Below are 21690 nucleotides of genomic sequence, written 5' to 3'. Positions count from 1 at the left end.
CCTAAACTTTCAGCATTGTAAAATCAGAAATGGGAATAGCTGCATGATATTCCATTCCATTCAATCCTCCAAGTCCCAGGTAGCTCATATCTGTGAGACCTGGACAGCATTTAAGTCTGGGTTGAGGAATGGCAAATAACAAGTACCAACCTATAACCATCTCCAACAATGATGTGGAGGTGCTGGTGGACTGGGGAAGACAAAGTTAAAAATCTCACAACACCAAGTTATAGTCCAACAAGTTACCTGATAAAGGAGCAACGCTCTGAAAGCCAGTCCTTCCAAATAAATGTGTTGGACTATAACCTGATGTTGTGAGATTTTTAACCTTCTTCAACAAGAGACAGTATAATTAAATTCCCTTGACATTCAATGGCATGGTCATCCTACAAATCCCTTACCATCAACGTCTTGGCAGTCATATGATTTGCATTGACTATGAACTAAATTCTACAAGCCACTCAAATGCTTTAGCCACCAGAGGTTAGGTATTCTGCAGTGGGTGACCAACCTCTTGAGTCTCTTTAACAAGTCATGAGCCCAGAATGTGATAAAGTAATCCCCATTTAGTTGGATGACTATTGTTAATGTACTCTGGCTGTGTTGTGTCCCATCTGCAAGATGCATTGCATTAACTCATCATGATTTTTTTCCCATGACACCCCCTCAACTTCATGAACACTACTGCCAAGAATAGGTTTGTCCAAATGTTTTGCATGGCCTCGAAAGCTTTCAATATTTCTCTCATTAGGGGGATAGGGGGAGTGGGGGGAGGTTAGCAGTAACAACATTTCAGCAACAATAAATGCAAATTTCTAAAAACCATTAAAGCAATAAACTCGCAATTTAAATGAGTAACAATAAAAATGAACATTACAATTTCCAAATAGGAAAGCCAATTAAAAAGGTCTTTTTTTTAAAAAAAACTGGATGCTAGAAATCTGAAACAAAAACAGAAATTGCTGAAAAATCTGTGTCTGGCAGCACCTGTGGAGAGAATTTAAAGCTAACATTTTGGGTCCATTTCTTAATTGTCACTAATTAAAATCATGGATCTCCTTACCAAATAAGGCCAAGAATCACAAACACTGCAATGGTACTGAAGATGGCTCACTACAACTATCATGAGACAACTAAGTACAGGCAATAAGTGCTGCCTAGTCAGTGATAACTGAAATAATTCCATCGAGGTTGATATCTCTTCACCAAGTCACCCTTTTACATATGCATATTACTTGACACTGGTCTGCCTTCCTCCGAGCCAGCTCTGAGTGAACAGATATAAACTCTTCTGGATTAGTGGTGCTGGAAGAGCACAGCAGTTCAGGCAGCATCCAAGTAGCTTCGAAATCGACGTTTCAGGCAAAAGCCCTTCATCAGGAATAAACATTCCTGTTAAGAGTTTACATCTGTCAGCCAGGGCTCCTGATTGGACCAGATTAACAGCCCCAAACAGGGAACTTCTATTCTATGTGGTCTACCTGGGTGACCTCATGCAATTGCTACAATAACTACATTCCCTAAATTAATATTATAAACATTGTAACACTAACTCTGGAAAAATGCTATGGTATGAAAATTTTGTTTTTGCTAAAGCATCGTTTAGTAATTTACTAATTGCAATCACTGCTATCATGAAATAAGTAACGCCACAGCAGCAGGTGATAGAAATTCCCATTATGATAACACTAATGACTAAGTGATTTCACCACAAAGTTCATCTTCCACCAAATCTTCCTGTTGTGTATTGAAACAGATCCCAACTGTTACTACAGATACACTTGAAGTGTCACAAATTGCATGTGGTCATCTACAAGGCATTATTTCATCATTGCTGCTTGTGATTTAATGTACCAGGGATGATATATACATCCATCCTAAGTTATCTGAATGCAAGGCTTGTGTCAGCAAAGTATGATTGTGTGCTGCCTTTAACATGATAAAAGATCCAAGGAGTTTTACAGGAGTATTGTTGAACAAAATCTGACACTGAGCCACATAAAAGCTATTAGAATCGATGACCAAAAGCTTGGTTAAAGATGTAGATTTTAAAGTGTGCCTTAATGAAAAGGGACTATTTTCAGAGTTTACAGCTGAAAATGGTGCGACAATGTGAATAGGTGTAGAAAATGTTCGTTATTAGAGGACAGCAGTAATCATGGAGGGACTGGAGGCCACAGTGTTAGAACCACAAAGACAAAATATTTAGAATTTAGGAATTCATGAACTAGACTCAAAGTCCTACCATTATAATGGTGAATGTATGAGGCTTGCTGTGAGTACAGTTAGCATGTCAAGTATTGAAGACCAATTCTTCATCCTATTTCGTGAGTGAAGGAAAATTACCCCATTTGATTCTGCTGTGGCTATTTGAGCTTGCTTGTCTTTGCATTCGTTCTCTCATAGCTGTTCATATTTCCAACTTTACTATTCTAACTCATCTGTGCATGATTTAATTGTCATTGTCATTATGATGGTCAGAGCCTGAAAGACAATGGAAATTTTTAACTTTTAATTCCAAAGTTGTTTTTGAATATATGCAATTATTCACTAAGGCATAGGACAGAGTAGTTGTGCTAGATCTGTAAGAAACGTAAGCTGTACCACAGCTAGAGTACTGTGCACTACTCTGACATTTGAATTGAGTTTATTTCACCAGAATTATTTTTTGTACTGTATAAAATTGAAGCTATGAGAAAAGATTGAAAAGGCTGGAGGAATTTAGGAGACAGCGAATATTGTTTCGTAAGGTTTAGGATATTGGTGGCAAATGTCAGGCATCAATCCAGAGTAAGAAAATAAATTGGTGGAGAACTGACTTCAATGGAACAAGGATGAAGCTGAGCAAGATTGACGGGAATGAGAGATTGGTGGGAAAAGTTGTTAGCTGCACAGTGGTCCATCTTCAAAAAGAAATGGTTTATATGCAGTCGTGGAATATTGCCTCAGTTGAGAAAGCAAATCTAGAGCTCCCTGGATAATGGGAAAGGTAGAACAAGTAAATCCAGAGCTCCCTGGATGACAAAGGAGATAAAAATTAGAGAAAGAAGTAAAAATCTGCTCATTCCAGATACCAGATAGAAAATAAAATTGAGTACCAAAAAGATTTCAGAAGGAACATGAAAAAGCAAATAGGAAGGAGGAATGACGCGAAAGACTGACAGACAGAGAGAGAGAGAGAGAGTAGTTAATACAGCTAATACAGTAAAAACAAGACCGTGTTCCTCCAGGACCGAGGATACTACATTGACAGCAGAAACTACACAATCGTGCACGGCATAAGTGCCTAAGAAGTACAAAACATGCAAGTTACCGTGCAACAAAAGAATGATGAATAATACACATTTTTCTAGCAGCAATACGAAAGATTTTCAGATGGGAAAGAGTCAGACTATACTGTGTTAAAGAGCCTGATGGCTTAGAGGAAGAAATTTGCACAGTCTGGCCATGAGAAACCGAATGCTCCAGTATCCTCTGCCAGACGGCAGGAGGGAGAAGAGTTTGAGTGAGGGGGGTGTGGACTCTTCCACAATGCTTTTAGTCTTTTGGATGCAGTGTGTGGTGCAAATGTCTGTAATGGAGGGAAGAGGGACCCCGATAATCTTCTCAGCTGTCCTCACTATCCGTTGTATAGTCTTACGACAGCCAACATAAAGGGGTATCATAAAGTTTTCTCTCGGCATATAAATAGTAGGAGAGTGGTTAAAGGAGGACAATCAGAGACAAGAATTGGATTTACACATGGAAGCACATATTAACTGAATAGGTAGCATCTGTTTTTACCAACGAGAGAGAGATGCCAGCCAGCTGACTGTGACTGAGGATGAAATTCTACAGCTTGAAGAGTTCACCCTTAAGTCTCCGATGCTCCAAGGAAAAAAGTCCTAGCCTATCCAGCCTCCTCTTATAGCTCAAACCCTCCACTCTCAACAATATCCTTGTAAATGTTTTCTATACCTTTCTTATTTATAGAGTCATAGAGATGTACAGCATGGAAACAGACCCTTCAGTCCAACCAGATAACCCAACCCACCTGCCAGCACCCGGCCCATATCCCTCCAAACCATTCCCATATACCCATCCAAATGCCTCTTAAATGTTGCAATTGTACCAGCCTCCACCACTTCCTCTGGCAGCTCATTCCATACCTGTACCATCCTCTATGTGGAAAAAGTTGCCTCTTAGGTCTCTTTTATATCTTTCTGCTGTCACCCTAAACCTATGCCCTCTAGTTCTGGACTCCCTGATCCGAAGGAAAAGACTTTGCCTATTTACCCTATCCATGCCCCTGATAATTTTGGAAACCTCTATAAGGTCACCCCTCAGCCTCCGACGCTCCAGGGAAAACAGCCCCAGCCTGTTCAGCCTCTCCCTATAGCTCAAATCCTCCAGCCCTGGTAACATCCTTGTAAATCTTTTCTGGACCCTTTTAAGTTTCACAACATCTCTCCGATAGGAAGGAGACCAGAATTGCACACAATATTCCAACAGTGTCCTAACCAATGTCTTGTACTCAATACCCTGACCAATAAAAGAAAACATACCAAACGCCTTCTTCACTATCCTTTCTACCTGCGACTCCACTTTCAAGGAGCTATGAACCTGCACTCCAAGGTCTCTTTGTTCAGCAACACTCCCTAGGACCTTACCATTAAGTGTATACGTCCTGCTAAGATTTGCTTTCCTTAAATGCAGCACCTCACATTTATCAGAATTAAACTCTATCTGCCACTTCTCAGCCCATTGGCCCATCTGGTCAAGACCCTGTTGTAATCTGAGGTAACCTTCTTCGCTGTCCACTACACCTGGAACAACATCTTTCCTATTGGTGCAAGCAGAATTGTGTGCAGTTTTCCAAAATTGGCCTCACCAATGTTTGGTACAGCCGCAACATGATGCCCTAATTCCTATATATCAATTCTCTGACCAATGAATACAAGTGTGCCAAAAGGCCTCTTTTTACCATTCTGTTTACCTGCGATGCCACTTTCAAGGAGCTATACACATGTGACAAAGCAGTTGGACTGTTGAGGTGTGTACAAGGATTTTGAAGGAAATGAATGGCCACGAGTAATAATTTTCCATCTTCCCAAGATTCTGGGACATGCCAGAAGACTGAGAAATTGCCATGATTGCAGTCTTGCTCAAGAAAGGTTGGAAGTTTTTCTTATCCTGAGACATATTAATGAGTTGAAGTTTGGTGTGGAGGAGGCAGTTTCAAAGTTTACAAATAACATGAACTTTAGACAAATTGGAGACTGAGAGAAGAACAATGTGGAATTCCGAAAGAACATTGATAGGTTCGTGGAGTGGGGTTAGTAGGTGGTCTATGACGTTCAATGCAGAGAAGTGTATTTTGATGCACTCTGCTTGAAGAGTGGCTGGTTTTGGCATAGTAGGTCTAGATAGGGGCATATGGCATTGGATGACATAGGATCGAGGAGGAAGGCTGGAAGGAGAGCAGGATGGAGTGACGTATATGGGAGATAGTGGTTGGGTTGAGATGGGGATCATATGGGAGAAATCTAAGGAATGAGATAAATATGCATGAGATGGACGCAGTTGCAAAGGCAGATTGGTGTGACTGGGGATTTAACATAAGGTAAAGTGAAGTAGTACAGTTATAATAACAAAATTTCACTGCAGATATTTTTCTGGTCTCTGCTCATATTATGCTACTTATATAATGAAGTGTAATATTAGACTTCTAATTGGTCAAATCTAATTCCAGTTCAAATAAATGGTTTGAGTACATAAGGACAAGGATAGGGTTAATGCAGTTTCTTATCTAATTATAAGCAGTTTTGTTGGCTATGCTGTGGAAGTCTGAAATTTCATCACTGGGAACAAGGGAATTGGGCATTATTTTCAAAGACAAGCAATCTTTTCCAGATGTGTCAAGCGCTGAGTTCCTTCCATGCTATTTCCTGTTAGCCTAGATTGGACCAGCTGCTGCCATGGTTTGGGGACACCTAGCCAACATTTTCCTCTTCCTTAAGCATGGAAAAACTTGCAGTGTCAGAGTGATTTATTGTCTCGAGTTCCCAGAACTTCTTGATCTTCAGGGATCTTAGTCTGACTGAGAGCATAATGGCTCTACACGCTGCACACTAGGATTTGGTTATTCATTCATCATGTGTGTGTCACTGGATGATCTTGTGCTGTTTGATATAAAGTTGATAGAAATTTGATGGCAAATAAAAGTCATAACGGTTAGGATTTTCTTATGTCACTAGTATAAAAGGATGGCAGAAAACAGTTTGAAAGAATTGATTGCCATTTTCAAGCATTTTGCCACCTTAAATAACACAGCACTTCTTTAAATCCTTATTATGTTATATTCCATTCCTAAAAAATGCATCTGTCCACCAGGTGATTGTATGATGTGTAAGATCTGAGAAAACATTCTGCAAAATGTACCTGCAGTGTTAGATGCTTTCAAGATTTCAATCTGTCATTCCTGACAGCTCCTAGCCAGAACTATCGACTGTCTGAAAGAATATTGTTCCAGAACTGTACCATATTTCATTCTTTACATTAGAACACATTATTAAAAAAAGGCGGTCTCTTGTTTCCTAACTTAAAGGACTTTAGACTATTGTTTACTGGACATTGTTGTGATAAACAGGCACTCTCTACTCTTCATCATAGTGCATGAAGAGGACTTTAACTTACACAAAGAAGAGTTTAACTTACACAAAGCAGCTCTTAATATTGACAAAAGCACAGCTGTGGTTCAGTTGCATGTCAACATACTTCTGCACACGAATTTGAGGAGACAAATAGGAAAATATTTATGCCACATGTCTGCACAAAAAATGTGGAATTATTTACATCCATGTTAGGTGATAATTATTAAACTTTGTAAATTGAAACAAGTTGTGTTTAGGACTAAGAATGTTATTGAAAGTAGTATTTAAACTTCAGTTAAGGGATTTTCAAGATGGCAGCCATTCACTTCTGGAAAACAAATAACAGAGTTGCTTTTAAAAATGTGCACTCTTGGCATAGAGCTTTGCACACTGGAAAAGCATATTGAGAATTCAGGCAATGGAATAGATATTAATTTCCATATAGGTAAAAACAATGACTGCAGATGCTGGAAACCAGAGTCCAGATTAGAGTCATGCTGGAAAAACACAGCAGTTCAGGCAGCATCCAAGGAGCAGTAAAATCGATGTTTCGGGCAAAAGCCCTTCATCAGGAATACAGGCAGAGAGCCTGAAGGGTGGAGAGATAAGTGAGAGGAGGGCGGAAAGGGGTGGGGAGGGAAATATATCCCTGGTGGTGGGGTCTGTTTGGAGGTGGCAGAAATGTCGGTGGATGATTTGGTTTGTGCGAAGGTTGGTAGGGTGGAAGGTGAGCACCAGTGGCGTGCTGTCCTTGTTACAGTTGGAGGGGTGGGGTCTGAGGGCGGAGGTGCGGGATGTCGATGAGATGCGTTGGAGGGCATCTTCACGTGAGAAGGGAAATTGCGGTCTCTCAAGAAGGAGGCCATCTGGTGTGTTCTGTGGTGGAACTGGTCCTCCTGGGAGCAGATACGGCGGAGGCGGAGGAATTGGGAATACGGGATGGCATTTTCGCAGGAGGTAAGATGGGAAGAAGTGTAATCCAAGTAGCTGTGTGAGTCGGTGGGTTTGTAAAAAATGTCAGTGTCATTCGGTCGTCATTAATGGAGATGGAGAGGTCCAGGAAGGGGAGGAAGGTGTCAGAGATGGTCCAGGTAAATTTAAGGTCAGGGTGGAATGTGTTGGTGCAGTTGATGAATTGCTCAACCTCCTTGCGGGAGCACTAGGTGGCGCCAATGCAGTCATCAATGCAGCGGAGGAAGAGGTGGGAGTGGTACCGGTGTAACTAAGGAAGATGGACTGTTCTATGTAGCCAACAAAGAGATAGGCATAGCTGGGGCCCATACAGGTGCCCATGGCTACCCATTTGGTCTGGAGAAAATGGGAGGATTCGAAGGAGAAATTGTTAAGGGTGAGGACCAGTTCTGTCAGACGAATGAGAGTGTCGGTGGAAGGGTACTGTTGGGGACGTTGGGAGAGGAAGAAACGGAAGGCTTGGAGGCCCTTGTCATGGCAGATGGAGGTGTAGAGGGATTGGATATCCATGGTGAAGATGAGGCATTGGGGCCGGGGAAACGGAAGTCTTGGAGGAGGTGGAGGGTGTGAGTGGTGTCTCAAACGTATGTAGGGAGTTCCTGGACTAGTGTCGAGGTAGGTAGAAATGAGTTCAGCGGGGCAGGAGCATGCTGAGACAATAGGTCAGCCAGGGTGGTCAGGCTTGTGGATCTTGGGTAGGAGGTAGAACCAGGCGGTGCGGGGTTCCTGGACTATGAGGTTGGAAGCTATTGGTGGGAGATCTCCTGAGGTGATGAGGTTCTGTATGGTCTGGGAGATGATGGTTTGGTGATGGGGGGGGGTGGGGGTCATGGTCGAGGGAGCAGTAGGAAGAGGTGTCCTTGAGTTGGCGTTTGGCTTCAGCGGTGTAGAGGTCAGTGCGCCAGACTACCACTGCACCCCCTTTATCTGGTGGCTTGATGGTGAGGTCGGGATTGGAGCAGAGGGATTGGAGGGCTGCGCGTTGTGAGGGTGAGAGGTTGGAGTGGGGGAGGGGGGTAGACAGGTTGAGGCGGTTAATGTCCCAGCAGCAGTTGGAAACGAAGAGGTCGAGGGCGGGTAATAGGCCAGCGCGGGGTGTCCAGGTGGATGTAGTGTGTTGGAGGTGGGCGAAGAGGTCCTCAGAAGGTGGGCGGGAGTCCTGATTTTGAAAGTAAGCTCGGAGGCAGAGGCAGCGGATGAAGTGTTCGACGTCACGGCATATATTAAATTCATTGATGCGTGGATGGAGGGGGATGAAGGTGAGTCCTTTGCTGAGGATTGATCATTCGTCGTCAGTGAGGGGGAGGTCGGGGGAATGGTGAAAACTCGGCAGGGCTGGGAGCTGGGATCTGGTGTGGGTGTGGAGCTGGGTGTGTGGGTGGAGCCGGTAACTGGAGTGGGTGTGATGGTGGGGGGGGGGGAATGGGGGTGGAGTCATGTGCAGGGGTGGTGTTCCCCTCGGTTCTGGGGGGATGGTGACAGTGGGATCTGTGGGGGGCGGGGGGGCGTGCCAGAAGAATGCAGGTGAGTGGCTTTGGTGGGGGTGGAAGTGGTGGCAAACATGGCAGTAGGGGGGGTGGACGTCACTGAGTGTGTGACATCAGTGATGATGTGATGGGCGGAAGTGATGTCATGCATCTCGTCCACATCCCGCACCTTCGCCCTCAGACCCTACCCCTCCAACCGTAACAAGGACAGAATGCCCCTGGTGTTCACCTTCCACCCTACCAAACTTCGCATAAACCAAATCATCCACTGACATTTCCACCACCTCCAAACAGACCCCACCACCAGGGATATATTTCCCTTCCCACCCCTTTCCGCCTTCCGCAAAGACCGTTCCCTCCGTAACTAACTGGTCAGGTCCACGCCCCCCTTCACTCACCCTCCCATCCTGGCACTGCAGGAATTGCAAAACCTGCGCCCACACCTCCTCCCTCACCTCCATCCAAGGCCCTAAAGGAGCCTTCCACATCCATCAAAGTTTTACCTGCACATCCACCAATATCATTTATTGTATCCGTTGCTCCCAGTGCGGTCTCCCCTACATTGGGGAGACTGGACGCCTCCTAGCAGAGCGCTTTAGGGAACATCTCCGGGGCACCCGCACCAATCAACCACACTGCCCTTTGGTCCAACATTTCAACTCCCCCTCCCACTCTGCCGAGGACATGGAGGTCCTGGGCCTCCTTCACCACTGCTCACTCACCACCAGACGCCTGGAGGAAGAACGCCTCATCTTCCGCCTCAGAACACTTCAACCCCAGGGCATCAATGTGGACTTCAACAGTTTCCTCATTTCCCCTTCCCCCACCTCACCCCAGTTCCAAACTTCCAGCTCAGCACTGTCCCCATAACTTGTCCTACCTGCCTATCTTCTTTTCCACCTATCCACTCCACCCTCCCCTCCCCGACCTATCATCTTCATCCCCTCCCCCACTCACTGATTGTACTCTATGCTACTTTCTCCCCAGCCCCACCCTCCTCCAGCTTATCTCTCCACCCTTCAGGCTCTCTGCCTGCATTCCTGATGAAGGGCTTTTGCCCGAAATGTCGATTTTACTGCTCCTCGGATACTGCCTGAATTGCATTAATTTCCATATATCATTGTAACCTTTTGTGCCTGAATTCCTAATTTCCATTCTTGATACACAAAGCTCCAGAAGAAAGCTGGTTTAAGAAATTCTAATGCCTCTCTAACTAACTGTGTAACCCACTCCATGTGAATACATAAAAAGAAAGTATGAAGAAATAGGCCCTTAGTATACTTACACATCACATTAACAATGTAACACCATATATTAGGCTTGGTCTGTGGTATCCCCAATGAGTAGAGCCTACAACTGCAGTGCACAGTGGTCCATGCATTAATCTGTTGCTGCTCTGGAATGGCAGAACAAATTGGAAAATCCACCCAAACATATGTGCCACTTTCTTTCTCAGTATTCTACTACTACCTCGAGTTATAAAGTCCTTATTCAAGGTTCATATGTGGAGTGCAAGTACACTGGAAGACCCCAATGCAGTGCAGAGAAATTCCTATGTTGCTGGAGATCCCATCCTCCAGATTAAACAGAGCTGGGTTGATCATTCATCTAATTTTATACTAACAAGTTCAGTTTTCAGCCAGTGTGGCCTTTGCTTGATCTCATAAGTGATAGTGGGATCTCAGCACCGCTTATCATGTTATAATTTGTATGACCAACATATTTTGGGTAGATTTACTGCTTCTAGCTGGTATTAGTTGGATATCATGCAAGGAAGGATATTCACACAATGCCCTAGGCAGAAAATAGATTCTGACTTAATTAAAAAGTGAAAGGTTTATTAGATATTACTTATTAACTAACTATATTACATCTAAGATATATGATGGTTCCCTGTGAGATCATCGGGTCTATTTTAAGAGAGAAGTGGTTGGTAGGTAGAGAAGAGGTACAGCATTCTGAAGGGCACTAGTTAGTTCCTCCTAAGAATAGTGCTTTATATCCTGATGGACAGAACATTCTCTTGATGTTAGTTAACCCTTTCAGGTCCTAACTGCTTACTCAACATACCTTTATAATCTAGTACTTTGGAGGGTCTACCTCCATGAAGGACCAGCAGGGCCTGTTCTCATTCCTTTCCCTGACTGTTGAGACACAAAAAGCAGAACTGGTTATTATACTTTTTCACCTTTGGAAAGGAAATTGGATAAATACTTGGAGAAAATATTACAGGGAGATGGAGGAGAAATATGCGAGTGGAACCACTTTGAATTGCTCATCAAATGAGTCAATGTAATGGGTCAAGTGGCCTTTCCACACCTCTACTGTACTATTCTAATGCTTCCACCAAAATAGATTAATACCCATTCAGTCACCTAATTGCTGTTAGTGGGAACTTGCTTTATACAAAAATATTTATAGAAATAACATTTGCTGTGATCAAATTGTGTGAAACATTTGTTGCAAGATGTGGTGTGGTGTCCTGTAAATGTGAATCTTTTAATTAACTGATCACAAGCTTTCTGAATATTATTTCATGTAAATTTGAGTTACTTAGTTATAAATAATTTTTTGCACATACTGGGTAATTGATAATACCATGCAACTCACTCATGGAAGTACTTATTTCAAGTCTATTCATTCGTAGCATAGATGTGGAATTAATTATGTTTGATTTTCTAAAGTCACCACAGGATTTTTTTAGTGAATAACAAAATGGAAAATGAAGCATTTATTTAAATGAGATTAACTTTTGCTAACCCGGAATGATTAACACTGAAGTATTCTTCAAAACTAGCATAATAAGGTTAGTTATGTGTAGTGGCCTATTTTTGCAGTCAGTGGTGTACAAATGCAGACCTTCCATAGGCCTTCACAGTCAAAATTCCCTCAGCCAAAATCTAAAAACTGCAGCACTATCTACAGGGCAGCTGGGACCTGTGTAAACTGAACAAGCAGCAGTATATCTCCTTTTTAAATATATTTTTATTAATATTACAAACACAAAACAATACAATTCAAAACAATACAAAGTACACCAAAAAAAGTAAAGAAACCCAAACTGCCCTCATGTACAAATATATAAATATGTATAAAACTATATATATTACCCCAGTTAACTACTTAACTAAATAAATAATAACTAACAATAAACTATTAAATAGTAATAATACAGCTCAGCAAAACAAAACACTAACTCTAATATCGAGAGCATTAATTTTCACCAATTCATACACATGCAGTTTGCCTTCTCTGGATTCATACAGCACAATCGTTGTGGCTATATAAAAGCCCTTATTAGTGTGGCAGACAAATCTGTGTCCAGGTATGCCAAAAAGGGCCACCAAGTCTTACAGAAATTCTCAGTTTTGTGGTGTACCATATTTGTAAAAGAAAATCCAAGGGGATATGCTCTATAACAATCTTCCGCCAATCCGACAAACCTGGGGATTTTCAGATATCCAACCTAACAAGATATTCTTTCTTGCGCAGAAAGTGAGGATGTTAAAAAGATTTTTCTTATATGCATCTACAGGGAACACATGGGCAGGCCAAGAAGAAAAACTATCGGGTGAATCTTCACCCTTACACTCAAAATCCCCTCCATTGCACTTGCCACAGTGCTCTAGTATGTTTGAAGCATACCACAGGACCAGAGACAATGGGTAAAAGTGCCTGTAACAACTTTGAAGGTCTTGTTTGGTTTTTGAATAATTGAACAAAATTAGCTTTAAACAAAAGCTAATGATCAAGAACTGGAGTGATGAATATGCCTAAACACATTAAACCCCACCCCCTGTGACCACTTAAATGGGAATCAAGATTCGCCCTCAAGACGTAACACCTTTGTAAGCCCACCCATAGGCACAGCCTCTGATTTTGCCTCTCTTGGCAGCAGAGGATCATGACTGTACAAGTCATTGAACATGTTGAGCATCGGGCCTGACAATATGTTTATAAATTCCTTGTAGAATTTGCTGGGAAGTCCATCAGGACCAGGCACCTTTCCACTCTGAAGCTGCTTCACAGCCTCCTGCACCTTTTGCTCTGATAAGGGGGCATCGAGAAAAGACTCTTGTTCAGGTGTCACACGTGGGAGCTCCAGATCTTTGAAAAAGGACTCCATCTTGGCCCACCCCCTGCTCAGATTGGTATAATTCAAAGTAAAATCTCTGGAATTTCTGCATTAATCATTTTGTAATCATATGTTAGGTTCCCAGACCCTTCCCTAATCAATGCAATGGCTTGAGGGGAGCTCCTTTACCTGGCGAGATATGCTAAGCACTTGCCTGGCTTCTCACCATCCTCATATAACCTTTGTTTTACGAAAGTGAGCACCTTCTTTGCTGTCTGCATGAACACAGATTTAAAGAAGACCGCAGCGCCGTAATCCTCTGTAGCTTGGCCAATGAGGGTTTGTCAAAGTAAGCCTTCTCACCTGTCTCCAACCGTCTCCAATCAAAGAGACGTTGCTGCTCACCCTTCTGCCACTTCCTACTGGTAGAGTAGGAGATAATTAACACCTGGCATAGGCTTTGGCATTTTCCCAAAGGATGGACGGACTACTAACTAAGCCTGAATTAATGTCTAGGAATATTCAAAATTCCCTAGAGAAATACTCCACAAGCTTATTATTGCAGGAAGTGCACCCATCTCCAGCTCCTCCAAGACCGTGTTAGGGAACTGGAGCTGGAGTTGGATGAACTTCGGATCATTCGGGAGGCAGAGGGGGTCATAGATCGGAGCTATAGGGAAGTAGTAACTCCAAAGATGGCAGATAGATGGGTGACAGTGAGGGGGACTGGGAGGAAGCAGCCAGTGCAGGGACCCCCTGTGGTCGTTCCCCTCAAGAACAAGTATACCGTTTTGGATACTTGTGGGGGGGACGACTTACCAGGGGTAAGTAACGGGGCTCAGGCCTCTGGCACGGAGCCTGTCCCCGCTACTCAGAAGGGAAGGGTGGAGAAGAGCAGAGCAATAATAATTGGGGACTCGATAGTTCGGGGCACAGATAGGCGGTTTTGTGGGAACGAGAGAGACTCACGTTTGGTATGTTGCCTCCCAGGTGCAAGGGTACGTGATGTCTCTGATCGTGTTTTCCGGGTCCTTAAGGGGGAGGGGGAGCAGCCTGAAGTCGTGGTCCATATTGGCACCAATGACATAGGTAGGAGGAGTGCTGAGGATGTTAGACAGGCTTTTAGGGAGCTAGGTTGGAAGCTCAGAGTTAGAACGAACAGAGTTGTTGTCTCTGGTTTGTTACCCGTGCCACGTGATAGAGAGTCGAGGAATAGGGAGAGAGAAGAGTTAAATGCGTGGCTACAGGGATGGTGCAGGAGGGAGGGATTTCGGTACTTGGATAACTGGGGTTCTTTCTGGGGAAGGTGGGACCTCTATAAACAGGATGGTCTGCACCTGAACCTGAGGGGCACCAGTATCCTTGGGGGGAGGTTTGCTAGTGCTCTTGGGGGGGGTTTAAACTAACTCTGCAGGGGCATGGGAACCCAGACTGTAGCTGTAGGGTGCAGGACCTGGAGTGTAGGGAGGTTAGGAATATGGCATCAATCTTAAAGGAGGGTGCCTGTAAACAGAAGAGTGGCTTGAAGTGTGTATACTTTAATGCCAGAAGTATACGAAATAAGGTAGGTGAACTCGCAGCGTGGGTTGGTACCTGGGACTTCGATGTTGTGGCTATTACGGAGACGTGGCTAGATCAGGGACAGGATTGGCTGTTGCAGGTTCCAGGGTTTAAATGTTTTAGTAGGGTCAGAGGTGGGGGCAAAAGAGGGGGGGGTGTGGCTTTGCTTGTCAAAGATAGTATTACAGCGGTGGAAAGGAAGATGGACGAAGATTTGCCATCTGAGGTAGTTTGGGTTGAGGTTAGGAATAGGAGAGGTGAGGTCACCCAGTTAGGAGTCTTTTACAGGCCTCCTAATAGTCCTAGAATCGTTGAAGAAAGGATTGCGAAGATGATTCAGGAGAAGAGTGACAGTAATAGGGTGATTGTTATGGGAGACTTTAACTTTCCTGATATTGATTGGGAAAGCTATAGCTCAAGTTCGTTAGATGGGTCAGTGTTTGTGCAATGTGTGCAGGAGAGTTTCCTGACACAATATGTAGATAAGCCAACAAGAGGTGAGGCCATACTGGATTTGGTTCTGGGTAACGAACCAGGCCAGGTATTAGAACTAGGGGTAGGTGAGCACTTTGGGGACAGTGACCACAATTCGGTGATTTTTACTCTAGTGATGGAGAGGGATAAGTGTGTACTACAGGGCAAGAGTTATAGCTGGGGGCAGGGAAATTATGATGCGTTGAGGCATGACTTAGGATGTGTGGATTGGAAAAGTAGATTCCAAGGCAAGAGCGTAATTGATATGTGGAACTTGTTCAAGGAGCAACTATTGAGTGTCGTTGATAAGTACGTACCTATCAGGCAAGGAGGAAAGGGTCGTGTGAGGGAGCCGTGGTTTAATAAGGAGTTGGAATCCCTTGTTAAATGGAAGAGGGCGGCCTTTGTAAAGATGAGGCGTGAAGGTTCAATAGGGGCAATTGAGAGTTATAAGGTAGCCCGGAAGGACCTGAAGAGAGAGCTAAGAGCAGCAAGGAGGGGACATGAAAGGTGCTTAGTTGGTAGGATTAGGGAAAACCCTAAGGCTTTCTATAGGTATGTTAGGAATAAAAGAATGACTAGGGAAGGAATAGGTCCAATCAAGGATAGTAATGGGAAGTTGCGTGTGGAGGCTGAAGAGATTGGGGAGGCGCTGAATGAATACTTTTCGTCAGTATTCACTCAGGAACAGGACATTGTTGTCGATATGAATACTGAGGCACGAATAAGTAGAATGGATGGCTTTGAGATATGTAGAGAAGAGGTGTTGGAAATTCTGGCAAGGGTGAAAATAGATAAGTCCCCTGGGCCTGATGGCATTTATCCCAGGATTCTCTGGGAAGCAAGGGAGGAGATTGCAGAGCCATTGGCCTTGATTTTTGTGTCCTCTTTGTCGACAGGAGTAGTGCCAGAGGACTGGAGGCTAGCAAACGTGGTTCCCTTGTTCAAGAAGGGGAGTAGGGATAATCCTAGTAACTATAGGCCAGTGAGTCTCACTTCTGTTGTGGGCAAAGTCTTAGAGAGAATTGTAAGGGATAGGATTTATGCACATCTGGATAAGAATGATGTGATCAAGGATAGTCAGCATGGTTTTGTGAAGGGCAGGTCGTGCCTCACAAACCTTATTGAATTCTTTGAGAAGGTGACTAAGGAGGTAGATGAGGGGAAAGCGGTAGATGTGGTATATATGGATTTTAGTAAGGCGTTTGATAAGGTCCCCCATGGTAGGCTACTGCAGAAAATACAGAGATATGGCATTGAGGGTGAGTTGGAGGTTTGGATTAGGAATTGGCTCTCTGGAAGAAGACAGAGGGTAGTAGTTGATGGCAAAGGTTCATCTTGGAGTGCCGTCACTAGCGGTGTTCCGCAAGGATCTGTTTTGGGACCATTGCTGTTTGTCATTTTTATAAATGACCTGGAGGAAGGGTTAGAAGGTTGGGTGAGCAAGTTTGCGGATGATACGAAAGTCGGAGGAGTTGTAGACAGTGAGGAAGGATATGGCAGGTTACAGCGGGATATAGAGAAGCTGCAGAGCTGGGCAGAAAGGTGGCAAATGGAGTTCAATGTAGCTAAGTGTGAAGTGATTCACTTTGGTAAGAGTAATAAAAAGATGGATTACTGTGCTAATGGTAGACTACTTGGTAGTGTGGAAGAGCAGAGGGATCTTGGTGTCCATGTACACAGATCTCTGAAAGTTGCCACCCAGGTAAATAGTGCAGTGAAGAAGGCATATGGCGTACTGGCTTTTATTGGTAGAGGAATTGAGTTCCGGAGTCCTGAGGTCATGCTGCAGTTGTATAAGACTCTGGTGCGGCCGCATCTGGAATATTGTGTGCAGTTTTGGTCGCCATACTATAGGAAGGATGTGGAGGCACTGGAACGGGTGCAGAGGAAGTTTACCAGGATGTTGCCTGGTATGGTAGGAAAATCCTATGAGGAAAGGCTGAGGCACTTGGGGTTGTTTTCATTGGAGAAAAGAAGGTTTAGGGGTGATTTGATAGAGGTGTACAAGATGATTAGGGGGTTAGATAGGGTTGACAGTGAGAACCTTTTTCCACGTATGGAGTCAGCTATTACAAGGGGGCATAGCTTTAAATTAAGGGGGGGTAGATATAGGACTGATGTTAGGGGTAGGTTCTTCACTCAGCGAGTCGTAAGTTCATGGAATGCCCTGCCAGTAGCAGTAGTGGACTCTCCCTCTTTATGGGTATTTAAGCAGGCATTGGATAGGTATATGGAGGATAGTGGGTTAGTGTAGGTTAGGTGGGCTTTGATCGGCGCAACATCGAGGGCTGAAGGGCCTGTACTGCGCTGTATTCTTCTATGTTCTATGTTCTATGATCCAATCGCTGATGCCTTGGGCCCAGTATAGCATCCTTAATCTTAACCAATAGGTACACATGAGTGCAATCGGCGATGGGAATATTACCAATCATACAAGATGCCACCAAGTTCATGGTCGCCACAGAGGTCAGAAAAAAATCAATTCTGGTATGACATCTGTGTGGATTGGGGAAAAAAACGTAAAGTCCCTGCCTGTAGGTGGAGACGCCTCCAGATATCCACCAACCCAAACTCCACACACAGATCCACTAATTGTTTACTTTGTACAGAGGGCATCGGGAGGCTATTGGGCAACTCTCTACCATGGGATCCATGAGACAGTTAAAATCTGCCCCTATAATAATATGCTGGGACCTGTGACTGATCAATTTAGAGAATGCATCTCTGAGAAATTAGAGTGAATGGGCTGGAGGGCAATAACCATTTAAAATACCATATTCTTCCCCGTTTATCAGGACTTTGAGGGTTATAAATCTCCTGTGTGTGTCTTTAACACAATCTAGTAACTTAAATGGGAGATTCCTCCTAACCAATATAGCCACTCCTGTATCTCTGGTGTTAAAAGATGAAGGTTAAATCCGATCAAAGCCATTCTGTTGTGGTTTTAAATGCTATCATCCAAGTGCATCTCCGTAATAAAGCAATATCCACACTTTCCTTTCTCAGACTCGAGGACCTTTTTCCCCTTAATTAGTGAGTGACTTCCCTTGATGTTCCATGCACACCATTTAATCAATTCATTAGCTGTAACCTTCTGCAGTAACATTTCGATTCCAGACAGGAGACATTCGATGAGCCTTAGTGTTGCAAGATCCATTGAACATAAAAACTACATAAACTAAACCACTACAGTCAGCAAACCTACAGATTGTATACAACAAAACCCAAAAAGCAAACCAACATATAAAGCGCCAATGGTGCTGAACAGGGGATCTCACCCCCTGTCCAAAGGGGGCATCTACACACGCCAAAGTCTAATTTCCCATCCCGCTGCCAATACAGCACCCAGGGCATTTAACTGAACTGGGCATAAACTGCCTGTAAGTAGGCATCCAGCCAACCTAACTATTTTCCTTCCTCCTAGCTAGAGCCGTAAGCACAAGCAGAAAAGAAAGAAAATACACCATGCAATAATAATGTGAACACAGAAATTTTGGGAAAAAAAGATATGTACCCCATCCTTTGGTATAACTTAACTTCGAAATAGAAAGTACACATCCCAATGGTCTCCCAGCATAGTTTAGACCAGATTATTACCAATTTTTTTAAAAACGAAAAGAAAGCCCTGACCAGACTTCCTCTCTTTTTTAAAAAAAAGTAGAGACATACCCAAACAACACTATTATTTGTACATTATAAATTGTTCAGATTAAGTTAATTTGTCCACATCATCTCTTGCCTTCTCTGACATGTCAAAGGTATGTACAGGTCCATTTAAGGTGATCCAAAGCACCATAGGATTTTCATTTCTGGATTACTGCCGCTGAGGAGTCCTGGAAGAACTTGATCTAGGGCATTGGGATCCTTCCCTCGGATTCTGGAAGCTCCCTCAATTCTCTCCTTATCTCTATAATGATGAAACTGCACCAATAGGATGAGGATGTTGGTCCAGACCTGACCTCCGCACCATGACCCCGGTGAGCCCTCTCAATCTTCTCATTCCAGCCTCCAAGTTAAGGTCTTCATTAAAGTCCACCGGCCGCTCACCTTCCTTACCCTTCGGCCGACCAACAGTCTGAATATTTTTTTCTCCTGCCCCCTGTCCTCGAGGTCATCAACCTGGTCAAGCAAATTACGGACCTGTGTCTCCAGGGCCTGGATCCTATCCTTGGAGGAATCAGTAACAGCTTCCACCACTGCGACTCTGTTCTACTTCATCCATCTTTTATCCAGGTCTCCCAGCTGCTGGTCGGTATGTTAGAAATTGGGGCCATCTTCTCCTCTATCTGCTTGCCCAACATTCCGCGAGATTTTGTGAACTCCTTCACCAGGACCTGGTAAGAAATCAAGTCTGATGATCCTGCAGGCTGGGCTGTGGGCCTGGCCTTAGACATACCTCCTCTGTTCTCCGGCATCCCTGGATGATGAAAACCAAGGTAAGTTGCTCTTTGACAGTTTCCATGACCTTTCCAGTGTCCCAGGATATTGCAGTGGTCTGGGTAGGGCGGGTTAGGACTTCGTCCCACTTGCGCTATGGTGCGGAGCTCTGCAATGAGATCCTCCTAGTTCACTGCCATCTTGGATCCCTCCGAGCAGTGTATCTCCTGAATCATTCAGGTTGAAGGATCATTAATGACCACTTGAAATGTTAGTTATTTAAATCCAACAATACATCATAAGTAGAAAAGAAATTAAAGATGAAAAAACTTCAAAGTTTTATGCAAATTGCTTCATTTCTTCAACTTCCAACAACAGTTCAACAAATGAGATTCTGCATTTATCTACATATGTTTTCTCTGCCAGAGAGGCTGCTTTGTAATAATTGAAACTTTATCACAACGTTAACAGAGTTCTTCACAGGAACGGACAAATTTTCATTTTTATTGCTGTGTTCAGTGCACATTGCTGAGGTAAGTTCAAGAAATTTAAGCTTTTCAGTGTACTTCAATGTATTTCAATGAGAACACTCTGGAAGAAGTTACTTTCGTGTACTTTTTAGAGGAATAAACCATCTTAAACAACAACTTCCAATTCTCTGCACTTAACTGTGCATATGTGGTCTCCAATTGTTACTGTTGTCTGACTTAAAGAATGGAAGTAGTGAGTTTTAATGTAAATTCTACTGCAATGTTCCGCACACTATGTTCGCCCAAATCTTCCAATCTGGTCAGAATCCCTATTTTTGACCCAGATATAATAAAAAGATTGCACAATTACTGAACTGCGATATTTGGGTCCATCTTCCAATGACAGATCCTGCAGAACCCACCAAACACAGGAAACCGCACAGAAAATCTTTGTGGAAGCTGTACTCAAGGCAACTTTGAAAGTTTACAGAGAAAAGATAAGGTAAATGGGTAAAGGACATGTGGCAGGGTTGGATGTGTAGAGTGACTATGGGTAAGGGGTGGTGGGACTTGTGGGTAAGAGTGTAGAGAGGCAGGTGACTGACTAAGCGAGTAGGGTAGCAGCTATGGGGATGGGTGGGATGGCAGGTTCAAAATGGAGTAGGAATTTGACAGGTAAGTAAATGGTTAGGATGACATCTATGTGGATGAGCAGGTAGGGTGGCAGATAGGTGATAAGTTAACATTCTAGGTGGATACATTGGGGTAGTTGCATCAGATTAGGGATTTGGGGTCTCGGAGGGATAGGCAGGTCAGGTGGGGTCGATTTTAAGAAGGGTAGTTTGGTTGGACCAGAAGTGTGGTTGCGTCGAGGGGGTCTTTGGGTTGGGAGAGTGTGTCAGATTGGATAATTTGCGTAGTCAGTTTGAGGATAGGTTACTGCTGGGAAGATAAAGGTTCCAGTCCAAGAGACTGATGTACTCCACCATTGTTATGGATTGAGCCTCTCTTCCTTCCTCCATGCCTGCATCCATACCTCAGGCATCCTGAGATTCCCATCTGCCCTCAATGTTCTGGGGGTCAGTGAAGTTACAGGATTTCATTAGGATGCTGTGAGGTCTGGGGTAATGCTGGTTCACTGAGAGAGAAACTCCACTGAGCATGGTTCTCCAGCCACTGCATTCATGATTAATACATTGCCCCTTCAGTCGGCCAAATACGCTCAGTATTAATTCCACCCATCCAAACAAAAAGCCTGCTCTCACTTTGGATGTTACCATTGCATTATGGTCTGCCAGGCTTCCTTGGGGGAACATGATTCACTTCACTTTTACATAAGGTGCGGTGCGGTCACCCATTAACATCTCTCCACGTCCTTCACTCATACCACCTTGTGATCCCCATCGCCTCTGTTTCCTTAGCTTCGATTAATTTCATCCTTATGTCTACTAGTTTTCCCACTCACCAACCAAAATGATCAACATTCCAAAGTCCCTTCTGGTTCTGATCCCTTCCATTCTCAAGCCAACCTGCACCTCACTTTTCAAATCCACCCGACAAGACCATATGTTCCCTCCTGAGTTGTCTTTGCTTCATCCTCCTGTGGAGAGCCAGCCAGTCAGCCTCCTGCTCTGTGTTAG

Source organism: Chiloscyllium punctatum, chromosome 9 (genome assembly GCF_047496795.1).
Source record: "Chiloscyllium punctatum isolate Juve2018m chromosome 9, sChiPun1.3, whole genome shotgun sequence".
Classification (NCBI taxonomy): Eukaryota; Metazoa; Chordata; class Chondrichthyes; order Orectolobiformes; family Hemiscylliidae; genus Chiloscyllium; species Chiloscyllium punctatum.
The sequence above is the reverse complement of the archived record's forward strand: the minus strand, read 5'-3'. Positions refer to the sequence as shown.